Source organism: Chlorocebus sabaeus, chromosome 13 (assembly GCF_047675955.1).
Source record: "Chlorocebus sabaeus isolate Y175 chromosome 13, mChlSab1.0.hap1, whole genome shotgun sequence".
Lineage (NCBI taxonomy): Eukaryota > Metazoa > Chordata > Mammalia > Primates > Cercopithecidae > Chlorocebus > Chlorocebus sabaeus.
The window spans coordinates 27,735,470-27,753,660 of NC_132916.1; positions in this window are offsets into that span (position 1 = coordinate 27,735,470).

The following is an 18,191-nucleotide window of genomic DNA, read 5'->3' on the forward strand; positions in this document are numbered from 1 at the left end:
GATGGTGGTTTCTCACTGTGATCTTATGTGGTGGAGGGGGCAAGGCGACTCTCTGGGGCATCTTTTCCTAAATAAATAGGGCTGATGACCTTATATGAAGATAAAAAGATATCAAAGATCTTATTCCTGTGTGTGAGCACAAAGAACAGGCCATTTGAGAACACAGCAAGAAAGTAGAAGTCTGCAAGCCAGAAAGAGAAAGCTCCACAAGAAACCAAATTATCTGGCACCTTAATCATGGACACCTAGTCTCCAGAACTGTGACGAAATACTTAACTGTTGTTTAAGCCACCCATTCTATAGTGTTTTGCCATGGCAGCCAAGCTAAGACAAAGTACTTGCCTCGAATAATGGGGCTTAATACTCTAATTTATTTTTTTGTATGATAATGAAAAGTTATAGGAAGATGTCCAGTTTTTAACAAGAATTTCCCTAATATCTTAAAGCCAGGCTAGGCTTCTTGCTTTCCTCACACCCTATAAATATCCTTAAATGCAATATATATCACATTTTGTTTTTAAAATTTAATGCTTGCATAACACTTATGGTCTTTCAATCATAAAAGACAAATTCACAGTGCCTACACTAAGAAATCTGTTTTTTCTTTTCTCTTTTCTTTTCTTTTTTTTTTTTTTTTTTTAATGACATGGAGTTTCGCTCTGTCACCCAGGCTGGGAGTGCGGTGGCGCGATCTCGACTCACTATAACCTCTGCCTCCTGGGTTCAAGTGATTCTCCTGCCTCAGACTCTAGAGTAGCTGGGATTACAGGTGCGCACCACCATGCCTGGCTAATTTTTGTATTTTTAGTAGAGACGGGGTTTCACCATGTTGGTCAAGCTGGTCTCAAACTCCTGAACTTGTGATCTGCCCCCCTCGGCCTCCCAAAGTGCCTGGATTATGCCAGGCCGAAATCTGTTTTCCTTCTAAAAGAAAGACTTCAAGTGGTTCTGATTCAGATGACTCTGAAATATATGACTACTTTGTATTTATCTATTTGTCACTCTAGATCCTTCATTTGGATATAAGTTCCTTAAAAAAAAAGAACTTTTTTGTGTTTATTGTTGTGTCCACTGTGACCAACTCAATCAGTTTCTGATTATATCATGGATAAATATTTATTTTAAAAATTACTCATTAGTCAAAAAATATTCAATAATCTCAGGCTCATTACTTCCAGACTTGGTCTGGAAATGATAATTAATCACCTAAAATATGCTCTGTTTTATATTTTTATTACATAGAATGTTACATTTACTTTTTGATCTATAATACTGTGATTTTAATGATATACCTCAAAATTCTGGAATGACATTATTAAAGCTTATGTTGAAATGTGAAAAATTAAGACTATAAAAATAATAAATATTGTATACCTACAAGTTTAGTATGATACTTTAAAATTAGATCTATATGTTTTTGTGAACTTGAACCCTAGAAACTGGGTTAATTTCAAGCTGGCAAGCAATTCTGTCATGAAATAATGGAAAACTAAGTTTATTATTAGTGTAGATAGTTCCTTTGAGTTCTGAAATAATTTGAATTATTCATTTACTCCCTTTTTTTTTTTTTTTTTGTAATTTCAATTGTTTCAGATTCAGGTTTGTTACATGTGCAGGCTTGTTCCATGAGTATATAGTGTGATGCTTAGGTTTGGAGTACAGTCGATCCTGTTGCCCAGGTAGTGAGGATAGTACCCAATAGTTACTTTTATAACCCTTGCCCCCTCCCTCTCTGCCTTCTCTAGTAGTCATTAGTGCCTACTGTTTCTATCTACACGTCCATGTGTACCCAACATTTAGCTCCCACTTATAAGTGAAGACATGTTGTATTTGGTTTTATGTTCCTTTATTAGTTCACATAGGATAGTGGTCTCTAACTGTATCTGTGTTCCTGCAAAGGCCATGATATCATTCTTTTATATGGCTGTGTGGCATTCCATGGTATATATGTGCAACATTTTCTCGATACAGTCCACCACTGATTGGCACCTATATTTACCCAAGTTTAAAATAAGCACTAATACTTCATTCTTAAATAAAACTGTGAAGTTATTTAAGCCTGAAAAAGATGTTAAGAAAGAATATATTTTTCAGTTTGGTAACATAAATGGTGTAGCTATTCAAATGTAGACATGAACAGACTCTAGAGCTGCTCCGATAGAAAGTTTCCACATGAAGTATGTCTGTGATGCACTAATTAAGTCATATCTATAAGTAATGATCCCCATATAATTATCTCTAGCTCAGATGAATGCCATCAACTCCAAACTCTTCTCTCCAGCTTACCATTCAAACTCTTCTATCCAGCTTCCCATTTGATACAGCATTTTGATTTTCTGACAATATGTCAAATTTAAAATGGTTGAAGTTGAGCTGGTTTTGTAACAACCCTGTACTATTCTCAGTCTGCCACATCTTAGTAAATAGCAACATAATTCATGTAGATGATAAGAGCAAAAACTTAGGGTAGACCTTGATTTTCTTTTTTTTATTCTATTCTATTAAATACTCAACAATTCAATATCTAAAATATATCTATCTGAAATCCACCTAGTTCTCTCCATATCATTACCACCACTCTAAACCAAAGCAGAATTACTTCTAACCTGTGTTACTTCTATTGCCTTCTTAATTGATGTTTCTTATTTCACTTTTGCTTCTTTGAAACCCATTCTTTACCCAAAAACAACAATGATTTTCTTTACTCCAACCTGGGCGAAAGAGCGAGACTCTGTCTCAAAAATAAATAAATAAATAAATAAATAAATAAATAAATAAATAAATATAAAAAAAGAATTCTCACAATATGTGGGTATGTTAAAATTACTCACTTATACTAGACATGGATATTTGACATTGACTAATACATTTTCCTTTCGTCTATATAGAACACTGTCCTCATCATATTTTTGCTAATATTGATTTTTCACTTCAAAACTATACTATGTTAAAACCATTTGTTTATAACATAGTCTGTACATGTCTATTTTCCAAACCGTATATTCCAAGTCAGGAATCATGTCTTTATTTTACATCTTTGTGACATTTTAAAAATGTCCTAAGACATAAAGAAGTGGTGAATTTTAGTAAAATAACTAGCAGATTTGAGGTACTAAAATAAGCATATTGCAGGAAAAGTTCCCAGTCTATGTGTTCCAAATTACCTTATCTTTTAAAAAGGACTGCTAAGAATCTAATGTCAGAAACTGTGTTACAGTCAGTGATTATATGTATTTGCCTATAAACTTTAAAATATTGTGCATATAAAAACTATTAATATTATTTTAGGTGATGGATATCTGTTTGTCAAATATTTAACATTCTTCTCAGTTCAAGTTTCAAATTAAATATTAATATAGATATTTTTAACCCACATTCATATAGTTACATATTTTGGTTTAATTCTGAAAAATTGCTAGAGGTAATACTCATCTACTCCACTGATATTAACCAAATGTGAGACAATTGAAGTTTATTGAAATATATTCCCTCAAGATATTTTACATGAGCTCTAAGCCAACCCAGTAGTAATAATTTTATTCTCATTTTACTAATTCCTGATAAAACTTAGGTGCTAATAACCCATCGTGTTAACCCTTCCTAGAATTTTATGTAATGTAATTTTACATTATAAAAGTCAAGATCATAGTAAGCATACTACAAGCTGACTTTACAGGTACCACATAAATGTAACATTGGAAAATAAAAAGAAAATAGTTTCAAAAGCAGCAATTCATTTGCTGAGGAAAAAGTTGTAATGAGAAACAATTTCATATCCATATATTTGATAAAATTTGTTCCAAAATAATTTTATGCATTGATTTTTATTTTCTAAATTAATTCTCATTGCACTTGTGTGTTTCAGAGTTAAAATGAGCTGGAGGCTACAAATTTGAAGCTTCTTTCTATTTTATGTCAAGAAAATGGTTATTCAGACTCTGAGTATTTCAAGGAATATCCCAAAGTTGGGGTAGTCAACCCAAAATTAACTTTAAAAAAAAAAGATATTTTATTTTGCCTAAAACTATCTTACTATAAAATCTACTCACTAGTTTTAGTTTTACGGAATGGAAATACTATAAGACAATGCTCTTTTTCACCACAAAGTGTAGGCACCCCCATACGCGCACACAGGTATATCCACATAGACACACATTTTTGGATTCTCTCTCTGATACTTACTTGCTCACAAGAAGTGTTTTGTGTGTTTTTTTCTTCCCTGTCCTCCTATCCTTATAATAAGTACAAGAGATGACCTGCCTGACGAGGAAAAAGTTCTGCAAACGCCTATCTTTTTTCCTGAGACTGATTTATCACAGGCACAAAGTAGCAATAAGTTCATCTTGTCTCTAATATCAGCTACATGCCAAGCCTTTAATGTCCCAGGAAAAAAAGCAATTCAATCAGAAATAATATTAGAAAAATATAAATTTGTGTTATTTTCATAGTTTTTTCTTTTCATATTTTTTCATTTTGTTTTTTATTAGCATACATTGTTCTATTTCAAATCAATGAAAAAGGAAAACCTGCTAAGTAAAATCCCAATGTTTACACACATACTTTATAGTCATAATGGTTGTTCTGCATTTATTCCTCTTACTTTTATTTTTGTTATTATTTCTGGGAAGGGACCAAAAAATTCAAGTAAGAGAAAGTAGTAGACTTTATTAAAAACTCTAAAGTAGTAGACTTTGAAAAAATCTAAATCAATAAGAATTTTAAAATCCCATAAAGGGCCATTAAAAAATAATTAAAACTAATGTGCAATAAATTCTGTAATCTTAGAATAAACGAAGGATCCCAAAAGGGTAAACTGAGGAGAATACAAAAACAGTAGAAATTACAAAGAGAGAGGATTTTTATGTAAAATATATTTTTGTAGATAAAAAGACTTTGTAAAAGGAAAAAAATATGCTTCAGTAACTAAAAAATAATAATGGCATTTCAAAACTGAATCAATGACCAATGCATTTAAAGTGTGATACAAGAAAACATAGAGACGTGACAGGACTTAAGGAAATTTTTTTGGTCCTTATTGAAGGAATAATTCCACTTAAAAAGACAACAATTTAATTTTCCCATGAGGTATTTTGGAGAACAATTTTCTAGTCTTTCAGAGTACATATATACGGGACATTATCAAGTCTCCTTGCAGACATTGTATTCCATATTAATTTTGTTTTTTCTTTCAAAAACTCCCAGAAATTTTTAATAAAATGTCAGACTGATTTTTCAGAAAGCATTCATATTTACCAACAAAAGTAGATTTAAAGACTTCATGGTGCAAAATCTACCAAGTTATTCATAAGTTTCATAATGCATTTGAATGGAAAAGTAAGAAACAAGAATATTAGTAACTCCAGGAATAAAATTTTATTCATATTAGTGACATCTGCTGAGAGCCCCAAAGATGCTTATTTGAAATAAACAAAGTGTTCTTAACTTCCTTCTCTAGGAATTTGGAATATGAAGTTCAAAATGGGGAAGTATGCTTTTAAGGAAATTTAAACTGAAACTACACAGAAAGATTGTGAAGAAACCCAAGTGATAACTTTCTAGAACCTGTGGATTTTGAAATGTAGTTCCTAAAACTCACTCTTTCTGCTGTCCAAGATTTATAGGGCCTTGGAAACATGAATTATCCTACCAAAACCGCACAAACACAAAGACGACCCAGTGTTATTCATTGCTTTGCAATGAAAATGAATGCTGTTCACATGGTATAGTAGATTGAATTGTATCTTCCAAAATGGTATGTCTAAGTCCTAACCCTGGACATGTGAATGAGATTTTACTCGGGAAAAAAGAAGGTCTTTGCAGATATAATTAAGTTAAAGATCTTGACATGAGATCATACTGCATTTAAAATAGGCTTTCAGTCCGTGACTGATGTTTTTATAAAAGAAATGGGCTTTAAGTCCATGACTGACATCTTTCACTATGACACACAGAGAAGACCAAGACAGAGACTGAGATGAAGACAGAGATTGGCGATACACTACCACAAATCAAAGAACACTAGGAGCCACCAGAAGCTGAAAGAGGCAGGAAAGGAATTTCCTCTAGAACCTTGGAGGGAGAAAGCATGGGCCTGCCAATACTTTAATTGCAGACTTCCAGCTTGAGCATGAGAGAATAAATGTCTTTTTTCAGAAAGCCACCAAATTTATGATAATTTGTTATGGCAGCCTAGGAAACAAATACACATGATCTGGGCTCTATTAACAAACCAAGCACGCAGAGACCCAATATTATTTATTACTAAACATAGTGAGAAGACTCATTGTTTGTTTTTTATTACTGTGAAATGAAAATGAATGACTACTACCCTGTCTCTGTGGAAGTACTAAGGATAATCAGAACATGCTTTTATACGGAGGAAGAGAATATTACAGTTAGAGGATTTTTAAAAATGTTTCTCAGCTACAATGAGTGTAGTGTTTTTTCTCCCAAGGAACTTCTTGCCCATGGATTTACAACTGACCAAATCGAATCTTTTGGTCCAGAGTCTCTGCTTTGAGTAGAGCAGGAAATACATGAAAACATTCAATATATGTGACACATTCTTCTATGAATTTTGAATAACCTTTTTTTTATCTTTCTAAAATTCTTTGTCTCAGCCATAAGCTTTACAAAGAAGAAACATCCTTTCTATATATAGAGCTATAAATCCAATGTATTATTATCTGATTGTCCTTTAACTTGAGCTCTGTAAGAGATAACCAAATTCTCCAGTGATGTGTTGGGACAAATCTTTGCATCTCAGAGCAAATTTTGTGTTGTGTATTTTAAAGAAAGCTGTCATTTTAGTGACTTCACATATCCAAATATTAATCTGTAGCTCCTGTATTCCATTAATTTATTTAACATGAGAATATAGATGGAATTTTAAAAGTAAACATTATCCTTACAAATATAACATTAAATTTGTATTCATTTGTGAATAAATTTTTTGTGGTTAAAATATTGATTTAATCAATATTTGATACCTGGGGATTAATTCCACATTTATTAATACATTGAATTTTGTTGCATTGCCTTTTTCTCATCTATTTATTGACTTCCTTGAGTGTTATTTATGTATATGATTCCATGTAACTAAAGTTAGCTGTTGCGGGAAGTCAGGGATCCCCAATGGAGGGACCGGATGAATCTGTGACAGAAGAACATAAATTGTGAAGATTTCATGTACATTTATTAGTTCCCCAAATTAATACTTTTATAATTTATTATTCCTGTCTTTACTGCAATCTCTGAACATAAATTGTGAAGATTTCATGGACACTTAGCACTTTCCCAATCAATACCCTTGTGATTTCCTATGCCTGTCTTTACTTTAATCTCTTAATCCTGTCATCTTCTTCGTAAACTGAGGAGGATATACGTCACCTCAGGACCCTGCGATGATTGCGTTAACTGCACAAATTGTTTGTAAAGCATGGCATGTGTGTTTGAACAATATGAAATTTGGGCACCTTGAAAAAAGAACAGGATAACAGCAATCTTCAGGGAACAAGGGAGATAAGACTTGGAGCCTGACTGCGCTGGTGAGCCAGGCAGAACAGAACCATATTTCTCTTATTTCAAATGCAAATAGGAGAAATATCACTGAATTATTTTTCTCAACAAAGAACATCCCTGAGAAAGAGAATGTGCCCTGAGGGTAGGGCTATGAATGGCCCCCTGAGGGTGGCCATGTTTTAGGGTCGAAGCAGAAGGGATGAAATAAGCCCTGGTCTCCTGTAGTGCTTCCAGGCTTATTAGGATGAGGAAATTCCTGCATAATAAATTTTGGTCAGACAGGTTGTCTGCTCTCAAACCCTGTCTCCTGATAGGGAGATGTTATTAATGACAATGCGTGCCCGAAACTTCATTAGCAATTTTAATTTTGCCCCATCCCGTGGTCCTGTGATCTCACCCTGCCTCCACTTGCTTTGTGATATTTTATTACCTTGTGAAGTATGTGATCTCTGTGACCCACACACTATTCGTGTACTCCCTCCCCTTTTGAAAATCGCTAATAAAAACTTGCTGGTTTTATGGCTCAGGGAGCATCATGGAACCTGCCGATGTGTGATGTCTCCCACGGACACCCAGCTTTAAATTTCTCTCTCTTGTACTCTTTCCCTTTATTTCTCAAACCAGCTGAGATGCATAGGAAATAGAAAAGAACCTACGTTAATTATTGAGAGTGGGTTCTCTTGATAGTTAGCCCTTTGCTTACACTCAAAGCTGCAGATTATTACTTTTATTTATATTTTTTTTCTCAAATTTTTTAAAGTGTCAAATAACCTTTCTTATGTATTCGGTGGACAGCGTTTGTGAAGTTTGGTTCTTTCTGCAAAAAAAATTTTTAAAAATAAGTGAAATTTGTTTTAATTGAAATTGATTCTTAAATACAAAATTAATGATTATGATTCTTAAAGGAAATTCCATTGCTTTCTAATAAAACATACAAAATTTGTTATATTTAAGAGGCTACACATGCACTGTGAGAACTTGTCTTTTGTTTAAACCAATGCATTTTATTATATTACTTATATCATGTATACATCATCTGTGCTATCATTTATATTTTTAGAATTTAAATTTATTAAACTACTGTATCTCAGCAATTTTTTTTAAAAAAGTACCCAGATGATTGAGTTGAATAAGTTTTGAGAAAAGGGATTACTTACAAAACGATGGACATAGTAAAAGAACAAACAAAAGAAGATAAGACACAAAATTACTAGCAGTTTGAGAAGGTGGGAATAACTCTTGGAGCTGAAAAGCATGGAAATAGTGTTAGTGGGACTATGTGAGAGTTCAGAGAAGTGAAAACGTTTCCATTAACTTAGACCTTGGGTACCAATAAATCTAGCTTCTGCAAGAAAAGGCAGAAAAAAGCATACTGATCTCTCTCTTCCTACCCTTTAATCTCTGCTGCTGTTCATTGATTAGACTCAATCAACATCCTATTAACATCCTATTTTCCCTTTCTGCGTTTTTGCTGCTATAGAATTCATTAACAGATAATGAATTCTGTTATTCATGTAAGCATAGAGGGAAAAAGCTAATAATGGATCTGGGGTAAGGTAGGAAATAAACAGAAGATGGTCATTACAATTATTCTCCTATTTAAAGAGTGGAGGAATGGCCAAACAGTGATCTATAAACTTTCAAAAAGCACTTAGGGAAATAGTTACACAAACATTACGATTCACACAGATGCCACGACATTCCTAAACAAAAGGAGCGCCAATCCTCTGTGATACTGACATATCATTACATGAAACTATAACGGCTTTCATTTTATTTTCTAAAAATAATGTGCATTATTTTTTGATAAACCAATAGTCTTTAAAATAAAATAACCTCAGCGTAATGTTTTAAAATGTGAGATAGATGAATTTTGTGAGTAAAGTCTTAGAAAAGAACAAAAATATAAATTCATCTCTCAACAATGGTGTAACAATAAAAACAGAAAGAAGTCACACGTGACTTACAATTACAAAACTCATTATGAATTCAATGGCAAATGTTATGATCTGAAATAGGAAGAGAAAATTTCATCCAGAATTTCATGTGGAATGACTACTCTACATTGTGTTTCACTGATTCATAAAGCATTAGAGCAGTTATGATCGCACATGTTGACATGCCTTGCTATACATTTGGAAAAAGTAATCTACTGAATTGAACCAGCTCATTGAACATATTATATTTACTTATGTGGGAGAACAGCTAGGCAACTTTCTATCTTACACTAATAACACATGTAACAGGAAATTAGAGGTTTTGTTAGGTAATGATTGTAAGTCATAATATAGACTAGAAAATGCACTGAGATCATTCCTGATGATTCTTCAGCTCTCTGTGTACAACCAAAAAAGAGTCATTTATATATGGCAAAATAATAAATTTTATCTAAATTCCAATCTGGACTTACTGTAAGAGGGAAAAAAATAACAGGTCTTCACTGATTTAAGACATTTTTAAAATCTTAAGTAGAAAAATTAAGATTAAAAGAAATTAATCTTAAAAAATAATAAATGCCATAAATATATTCAATTCTTCATCACTGAGTAAACATCATTTTAGCATTCAGAGCAGAAATGTGGTCCATGAGTATACTTCTCCACTGCTAACTACTGTTTTACACTAAATTTTGTTAGCTATTCAATGAGAGATTTGAAAGTGAGAATTGAGATAAAAAGATCTCTTCATGACATAAGTAATGCCATTAAATCAATTTCAGTGATTTCAAGTGTTTTTTGAGTGACAAATCTCAATGATACTTTCATTATTCATATTTTCTTGAACCCACAGTCCTGAAAGATCACAATTTCTTAATGTTGTGGTAAGACAATAAGATAATATCATTGGAAGATTGAAATGGGGTCCAAGCAGAGATATCCAACAGTTTTATTCTTTCTTGACACATGGTAATTGTCTTCACTCATTGGCGAAAGAAGCTGATGAAGTGTTATTAAGTATACTTTAAAATGAATTCAAATACTGTAGCAGATCATGAAGAAATACTTTCCAGAGTTCAAGGCAAGAGAAGCTGATTGGAAACAAAAATTTTGTCTACCAAATTGAAAGACTTGAGATTCCAGCTTTAGAGTGAAATTTATCAGCTTTGTATCTGTTTTGGAGACAGAAAATAGTCTTCAGTAAGAAAAGACATTATAACTTCTGATTCCAAGTGTTATATATTATGCCCAAATATCTTATAGATTCACTCCAATCCTGGCTGCCATTCTCAATGACCTATTTTACTTCTAGCTCTATTTAGGGGTTGTACACATTTACAAGAAAACATTGATTGATGGTGAAACCTGACCAACACCTCATGGTCTTTATTCACCAACCTGAATAGGTAACCTGATTAAAGCTTACAAAATATCAAGCATTTTATGTAATATAATTATTTAAATTGAAATACTAATTTAATATCATTAGATAAGATCTGTGATAATCTTACACATATATTTTTAAACACAGTGACCGGTAAAAGTAGTTTAACAATATCAAATTTCAGAAATATTGCTGTAAAGAACATAATCCATAATTTTGAAATGCCATTACAAAACACAAAGCAATGGAGTAAGTGGAAACTTGTGGAAACTACTATTACGTAGATTAATTTGTTTTCTTGAACAATAAAGCATGTAAGTGGATAAAATGTAGATTAACATATTACAACATGTGTTTTAGGGAAGTGCAGGTTTCTGATTAAGAAAATTTGAGAAATTCTGCATCATATAATCCCCAAATGAAGTATTACAGTGCATAGAAGAAGACATGATAAATCTTTCAGCTAATAAACATCAAAATTTCATTTAAACAAGAATTTTCAAAATATATCTGATGCTTTTGTGGTATGTAATAGTTCTCTTTATTAGCAGAACCTATGTTCATTAGAAGATATTTTGTCCGGATAATTGCTTTCCTATTATTGGAATTTAAAAGTGGATCATTTAAAATAAAAACAAATTATACAAGTCAGTCTTACCAACAATATGGTAATAATTATTTGTTCATTAAATACTAACATGTATTTCTTTGCCTGTCCATGCATTTTCTTAATTCAATCCAGTCAATAAATTAGTTGGCATTATAAAGCTAAATCAGTCATTAGAGCATAACTCTTCAGCACATTTATTTATTTTACAAAACATTTGAAACACTCTTCTTTACCATTTTTTAAAAAATGCAATCACATTCCATACTCCAGATGTGTAGAAATACTTTCATAAGGGCTGAAAACATCTTTATTTCAAATATCATATGCAAGTTAAAATGAAAAATTTATTTAACCTTAATTATTTTCCCTTGCTATAATTAGCAACTAATCTTATTCACATATAGCTGCAGGCTCAGGCCCACTAAATGCTTGACTGTCGGAATGATTTGGGAACTTTACTTTCTGATAATTACAAGATATAATTACTTTGGAGCTTTCAAAGACCTTTCACTGATTAGGAAAGCCTTTCTAATTCAGTCATAACATTTGTATTACTAATAAACTAAGAAGTCCTACACTCTAATAGCTGACACATTTGAAAGAAACACCAATTCTAAAAATGGTATTGCAGACTTCCGGGAAAACCATTTAAGTATTGAAAAGCATTACTGTCTACAAAATCCAGCTTCATAATTTTTATTTTATAAATATATAATCAATTAAGATGTATAAAATCAATTTTATTGGCGTATTTTCAGAACACTGAATCTAGGAAATACAGAATCATTAATAAAACATGCAACAAATTAAAGAAAAAAATTTCTTTCAGCAGCACTTAATAGCCTGTACCAACCGAAGGAGCAGTGTTAGGAAATTTACTGCCAGAGTAATTCACACAAAAATCTGTCACCAAAGATCTGAGTACCTTAGGAAAGTATGAGCAATTTATATTTTCTGCATGACAGCGAATATGACAGGGAAATTGTTGCTGAATTTTAATCTGAATACAGGAAAAATCAGAAGTGGAAAACTCGTGTTTGAAAGTTGAGGAAAAGTAATTTACTGAAATAATTCACGCCCATTTTTCTTTATGCTGAAAGCATTTTTTTTTTTTTTAAGTTTCCATGTCACTATGACTAAAATGTGGCATAGCAATGCCAGTGAGACAGGATTCACTGTAGTACAGGTGGACACGGCAAAGAACATTTTGAAAAGCCGGAATACATATATTAGGGATCTTTCCAGAAGCGTGAGATAAAAATTGACACCCATGTTTATTTAACACTCAACGAACATGTGTAATTGTAATATATTTATATGTACAAGAATCTCAGCTAAATTTTATTGAAAAATAGTCCTGCAGAGACACTCAGATACTTGCGTTTAAAAAGGTAAAATTTTATACAAAGATGTTAAAGAAGTTCTTATAATACCGTAATATTCTCAGAATAGGAAGTTCCTTTACTATATTACTATATAGCATTTGTTGTTGAGTTTTTGAACTAGCTCTGTATTTTGATGAATCCAAAATTATTGTCTAAATCTACGCAATGGCTATGGTAAAAGAAGTATTTAGTTTGAGAGATAGGTGTCTTTAAAAATGCTTAGTGAAACAATCTGTACACTTAAATTCTGGATTCCTGAGTTCTTTCCCTGCTTCTGCTCATTTAAGAATTATGTGACTTTATTATGAACACATTTCTACTATATGTCAAGTATTCTTTCTATATATTACTAGTCATTTTTTTTTTTTTTTTTTTTTTTTTTTTCAGAGTCCTTCTCTGTAGCCCAAGCTGGAGAGCAATGGCATGATCTCGGCTTGTTGCAACCTCTGCTCCCAGGTTTAAACAATTCTCCTACCTCAGCCACCTGAGTAGCCGGGATTACAGGTATGCACCACCATAATTTTTGTATTCTTAGTAGAGACGGGGTTTTGCCATGTTGGCAAGGCTGATTTCGAACTCCTAGCCTCAAGTGATCTGCCTGCCTCAGCCTCCCAAAATGCTCAGATTATAGGCGTGAGCCATCATGCCCAGCTGTAATCTTTTTAATAAATTACCAGTATAGATATTATCCTGTTTTGGTAGTAATAAAGTTGAGGTTCAGGAAATTTAAATAAATTGCCAAAGGTCACGAAGTTAGCAAACAGAAGCAGAATTCAAATCTACATTTAACAAATTCCAAAGATTTACTCCTTAAAATGCATCATACTGTGACCTTCAATAAATTTCATAATCCCACTGAAGTTAAATTTATTTACATACATAAAGCAGTAAGCCACTTCTTATATAACTTATCCAATTGTTGGATTGATAAAAAATACAAGAAGTTGATTATGTTTTATGTGTAAAGGTATTTAATAAATACATCAAAATTTTTATTATTTTTCTTCTAATCCTAGGTTATTTTAAATAGAACTAGTGCTTGGATTTTGTCAGTTTCCTAGAAATATAAAACTGGAGGTATGTAATGCCAGTTTTATTATCTAAAAGAAATCTGCATAAAATTATCCTATTATAAATTTGAACTGACATAAATGCTATTACTCAAATATAAAATACAGGATGATGTTATTCTTAAAGATGACTGATTTTGGATTGTATTGTATACAAAAATACTCATACGTAACAAAGTATTATTTGTCTTAAATGAATAGTTCCCTGACAGTATTGATTTTTAATGAGTTATTTCAATGGAAATTTCTATTTTCTAGAATGAGAAAAATTCCATATTCTCACATCAGTAGACAATCAAGGCTGTCTCCTCAATGTGAATAAGTGAAGTGTAATAACATAATATAGCATCTAATTTTTTTCTTCAGATTTTTGTTTTAATAATTCCATAAACTGCTTAAAATTATTTTTGAAGTCTAACATTTCATACAAATATAATATAGAAGGAACTATAGGAACTACTACTAAAATTGCTTCACTTGAAGCAAAAATTGGAAAAAGAGTAATGTTTATCAAAGTTCAATATGATGAGCCACTCTTTGCACTTCTGAAATATGAGCTGTAATGTCCAATTACTTAATAAGTAAAGCCATGAGCTTGCCAGTCACAGACAGGATTTCAGTCCTGTCTTTGTTACTTATTAGCTGAGAAATCTTGTTATTTTCCGTACATTTCTGAATTCTGGATAAATTTGGCATTTACCTCCTAGGGTAGGTGTAAGAAAAATGAGTTTATTGATATAGAGTAGTTTGCATAGTTTCAGAAAGACTCTAAGTACTAATAATATATAAAAATTTCAGGCCACTCATGAAGCATTCTAAACATAGTTTATTTTCGGGGGAATGGTTTTTAGATTGCAAATTGTGACATGCTATGTGAATATGAACCTGCTTTACATTTTTATTAGAAACTGGAAAATCCATAAAATTTCTCTTAATGACGTGTTAATAATACAAGGTATTAGAATTGATTGAATATGCTTTTCTTATTTTTATGCATAATTAATATATCATTAAAAAGTTGGTAAGCTTCTGGACGTTGCTTTAACATAGCATTTGAAACATTGTCATACAGGTCAAGCCTAAAAAGAAGTGGGGCAAATAGACTCAGCTAAAAAAGGTATGTTTCTTATCAAATGCCAATTGTCCCACCTACTTTTAGGACATTCCCTGTTAAATTCACACATCTTTTTTGGAAAATAAACAAATTGGCTCAAGAGCAGACGTTAGTAAAAGTTCCTTATTTCATAAAATACAAGGAACTAGGAAAGAGGACACTAAGACTGGATTTTATTCTTAGTAGAATGAGAAGCCACTGAATGGGTTTAAGGAAGAGCGCCGCACTGTGTCATTTGCGGCGCAACACCTCTAATCTGGCTGCTATAGGGGGAAGGGCTTTTAGAGGGGCAAGAGTGTAAGCAAGAGAAATCGTTCAGGAGCAGTCGTGGTAATACAGGCAAGAGATAGAAATGCTGGCACAGACTTTTTTTAGTTGTATAGTCAGGAACAGGTGGATTTACATATAGTGAAGGATGCGGAACCACACAGTGCAGTCTGAATGTTCCCTTCAGCAAGCAAGCACTGTCCTCCTCCACCAAATTCAGAACACAGCAAAAAGAAAGTGCGAGATTCACATATTATCACTGCGTTGATTAAAAACTGTTCAAGTGGCCAGCAGTAACTTCTTAGAATGAGTTAACTGGACCCCGTAGTGCTCCACGTAGATCCCTCAGTCAAGGTGATGACTCCTTCCAAGGACATCTTGCATCTAGCAGATGATAATGAGGAACACAAAGACACAGCCTCCGTTCCTAACTCAGAACAATTCTGAAGGAATATCAACTCTGAACCCTCCATGAGGTTGGCCGGGGCTTTCACTGGGAATGCATGGCAGCTTAACATCTCCCTCTACCAAATCTTACTTCTTTTCCCTTTCCATGGTACTAATCCCAAGAGCACTTTCTAGTAAATGTTCTGCACGTCAAAAGGCCTCACTTCAGTAAGACAGCCTCATTCCCCGCTCGCGTCATACTCATTCTGCCAGACCCAAGGTAGCATTCTCAGCAATTCTCAGGCTTTCTCTCATCTTTGGGGATTTGAGCGTTCTGATGCTTCTGTTCAGATCACCTTAACACTATTGTTCCAACTAGTGCTTGTCTGCTCACATTTTAGTCCAATTCAGAGTTGATCACTTCTGGGACGTTCCCCAAACGTTTCATTTTGGATTACAGGCTTCACTCTAAGCTTCCCCAGTACTATTTAGACATTAACTCTGAGATTATATATATCACACAAAGTAGTAATTTTTTTTTGTAATCTTTCAATGAAGAATAAGACCTTTGAAAATAAGAGAATCTCTATTTTCTTCAGATTTCTTCAATATGTAGCACATTGAGTGATACAAAATTGTTTTTTAATAAATATTTGTCAATTGAATAAAGCAAAAAAGAAGCTTATGAGTGAGTGAAATAATAAATGAGAGTGAGTTAAAGTGATCCAAAGCCATTGGAGATATACTCCAGATCTTTCTCTCTCTTTCTCCTTTTTACCAAGTTTGTCAAACATTCATTCTAATAATAGCAATAATGATAATAACAATAAACGGTAACAATGAAAATATTATTAATATCCGGCACTAATAAAACCTTAAGTGTCAGGAGTTGTGTTAGGTGATTTAAATGAATTATTATGTTTCCTCCCAACAACGTTATTGTTTGGATACTCAACCTCATTTTGAAGACAAGGAAGACAGAGAAGTTGAATATTTTTCCTAGATTTCAAAGAAAAAAAAAAGTGAGGGAGTTAAAGTCATCCACTTTTAAATAAATACTGGTTCATGTAAGGCATTTTTAACACTGTTCTTTACTCCATATATTTATTATATTTAAAAAATTAAGGAAAAAAATTGGAACCAAAAAGCAGGGACACAGACTTAGGCATTAAAATTATTGCCTTCTGAATGGCCTGGACTAATAAAAACTCTCAGATATCCATTTCCCTTATCTGTAAAAAATCAAAATTTGTAGCTAAGAGAAGTTGGCTCAATTAAGTGAGATATTTTATGTATACATAGTAAACATTAATTCCCCCCCTTCTTGCCCTCTTTCACCCCATAATGTCTTTTTATCTTTCATATAAAGTGTTAATTTATAATATGCTTTGGTTTTGACACAAAACAATATAGATCATTGTTTCTTTTTTATATAAATCATCATGCTCTGCCCCTACAAAATATTAATTAAAATTAAAAATTGAAACTAACTTTAAGCTTCAATTAAATTTGTCTTTCCTGATACATACTTTTTAAAATCTTTCTAAATGAGTCAAAAACAACTACACCATGACAAAAACTTATCATAAAAAAGGTATTAAGATTTCATGAGAAAGAGACAGAAAGAGGGAGAAAGGAGAGAGTGAAATTGGAGTGATATAGAGCACAGCTTCTTCTGTGTAATGAGCTTGGAAGATCAAAGAATCCTCCTTTTTTTTTTTTTTCTTTACTGCCAAACACAAGGAAACTTCACAGGGAAAGTTAAGTTGAAATTGTTCAGGTCATGGGTTACAACTAACTTGTGACAAAGTTTTCTGTTAACATATTAGAGAAGAAACATCAAGGAAGCCATAAAAGAACATTCTATAAGTTGCTCTGGGACATGTTTTCAACTAGTACCATATCACATTACCTAAAAATGTCATCACTGATGAATAGCCTTTGTGGAAGATAGAGCCTTGTAGTTAATGTACTTGCCCCAACTGCTCCAAAACTCACTTTTGAGAATTTAGGAAGATGACTCTTAGCCAACTTAATGTTTAGAAATACCACTCTAGGATCTGCATCATTCTTGTTATCGTCAACCCAATAATCTGTAAGATTTGTACATAGTATGTCTGAGCCTGCAAGGAGTGAGCAGGCAGTGATTCATTGCTAGTATATTTTCCAAATTGTATTATATCACTGGGTTATTAGGAAAATTATGTAAGATTAGTTGAGCAAAAATATGAACATGTAGATGCAATATAGACATAGAAAATGAAGGAAAATAATGTAACTCCACATCCATAATTGTAGGTCTAATACAGCTATAATTATTGTAGCTGAAGTTTAAGAGGAGAGATATTATTTCTAGAAATCAGAATGATAATGTGGTAAGCAGAACATTCTGTTAAGACAAGCTCAACACATTGATTCTATATCAGGAAATAAGAAACTTTTGCAGAAGCTTTCATAACTTCGCTTTTGAACTTCACATATTAAAACTTTGGGTTTCATTATTTGGAAAAAAAGAT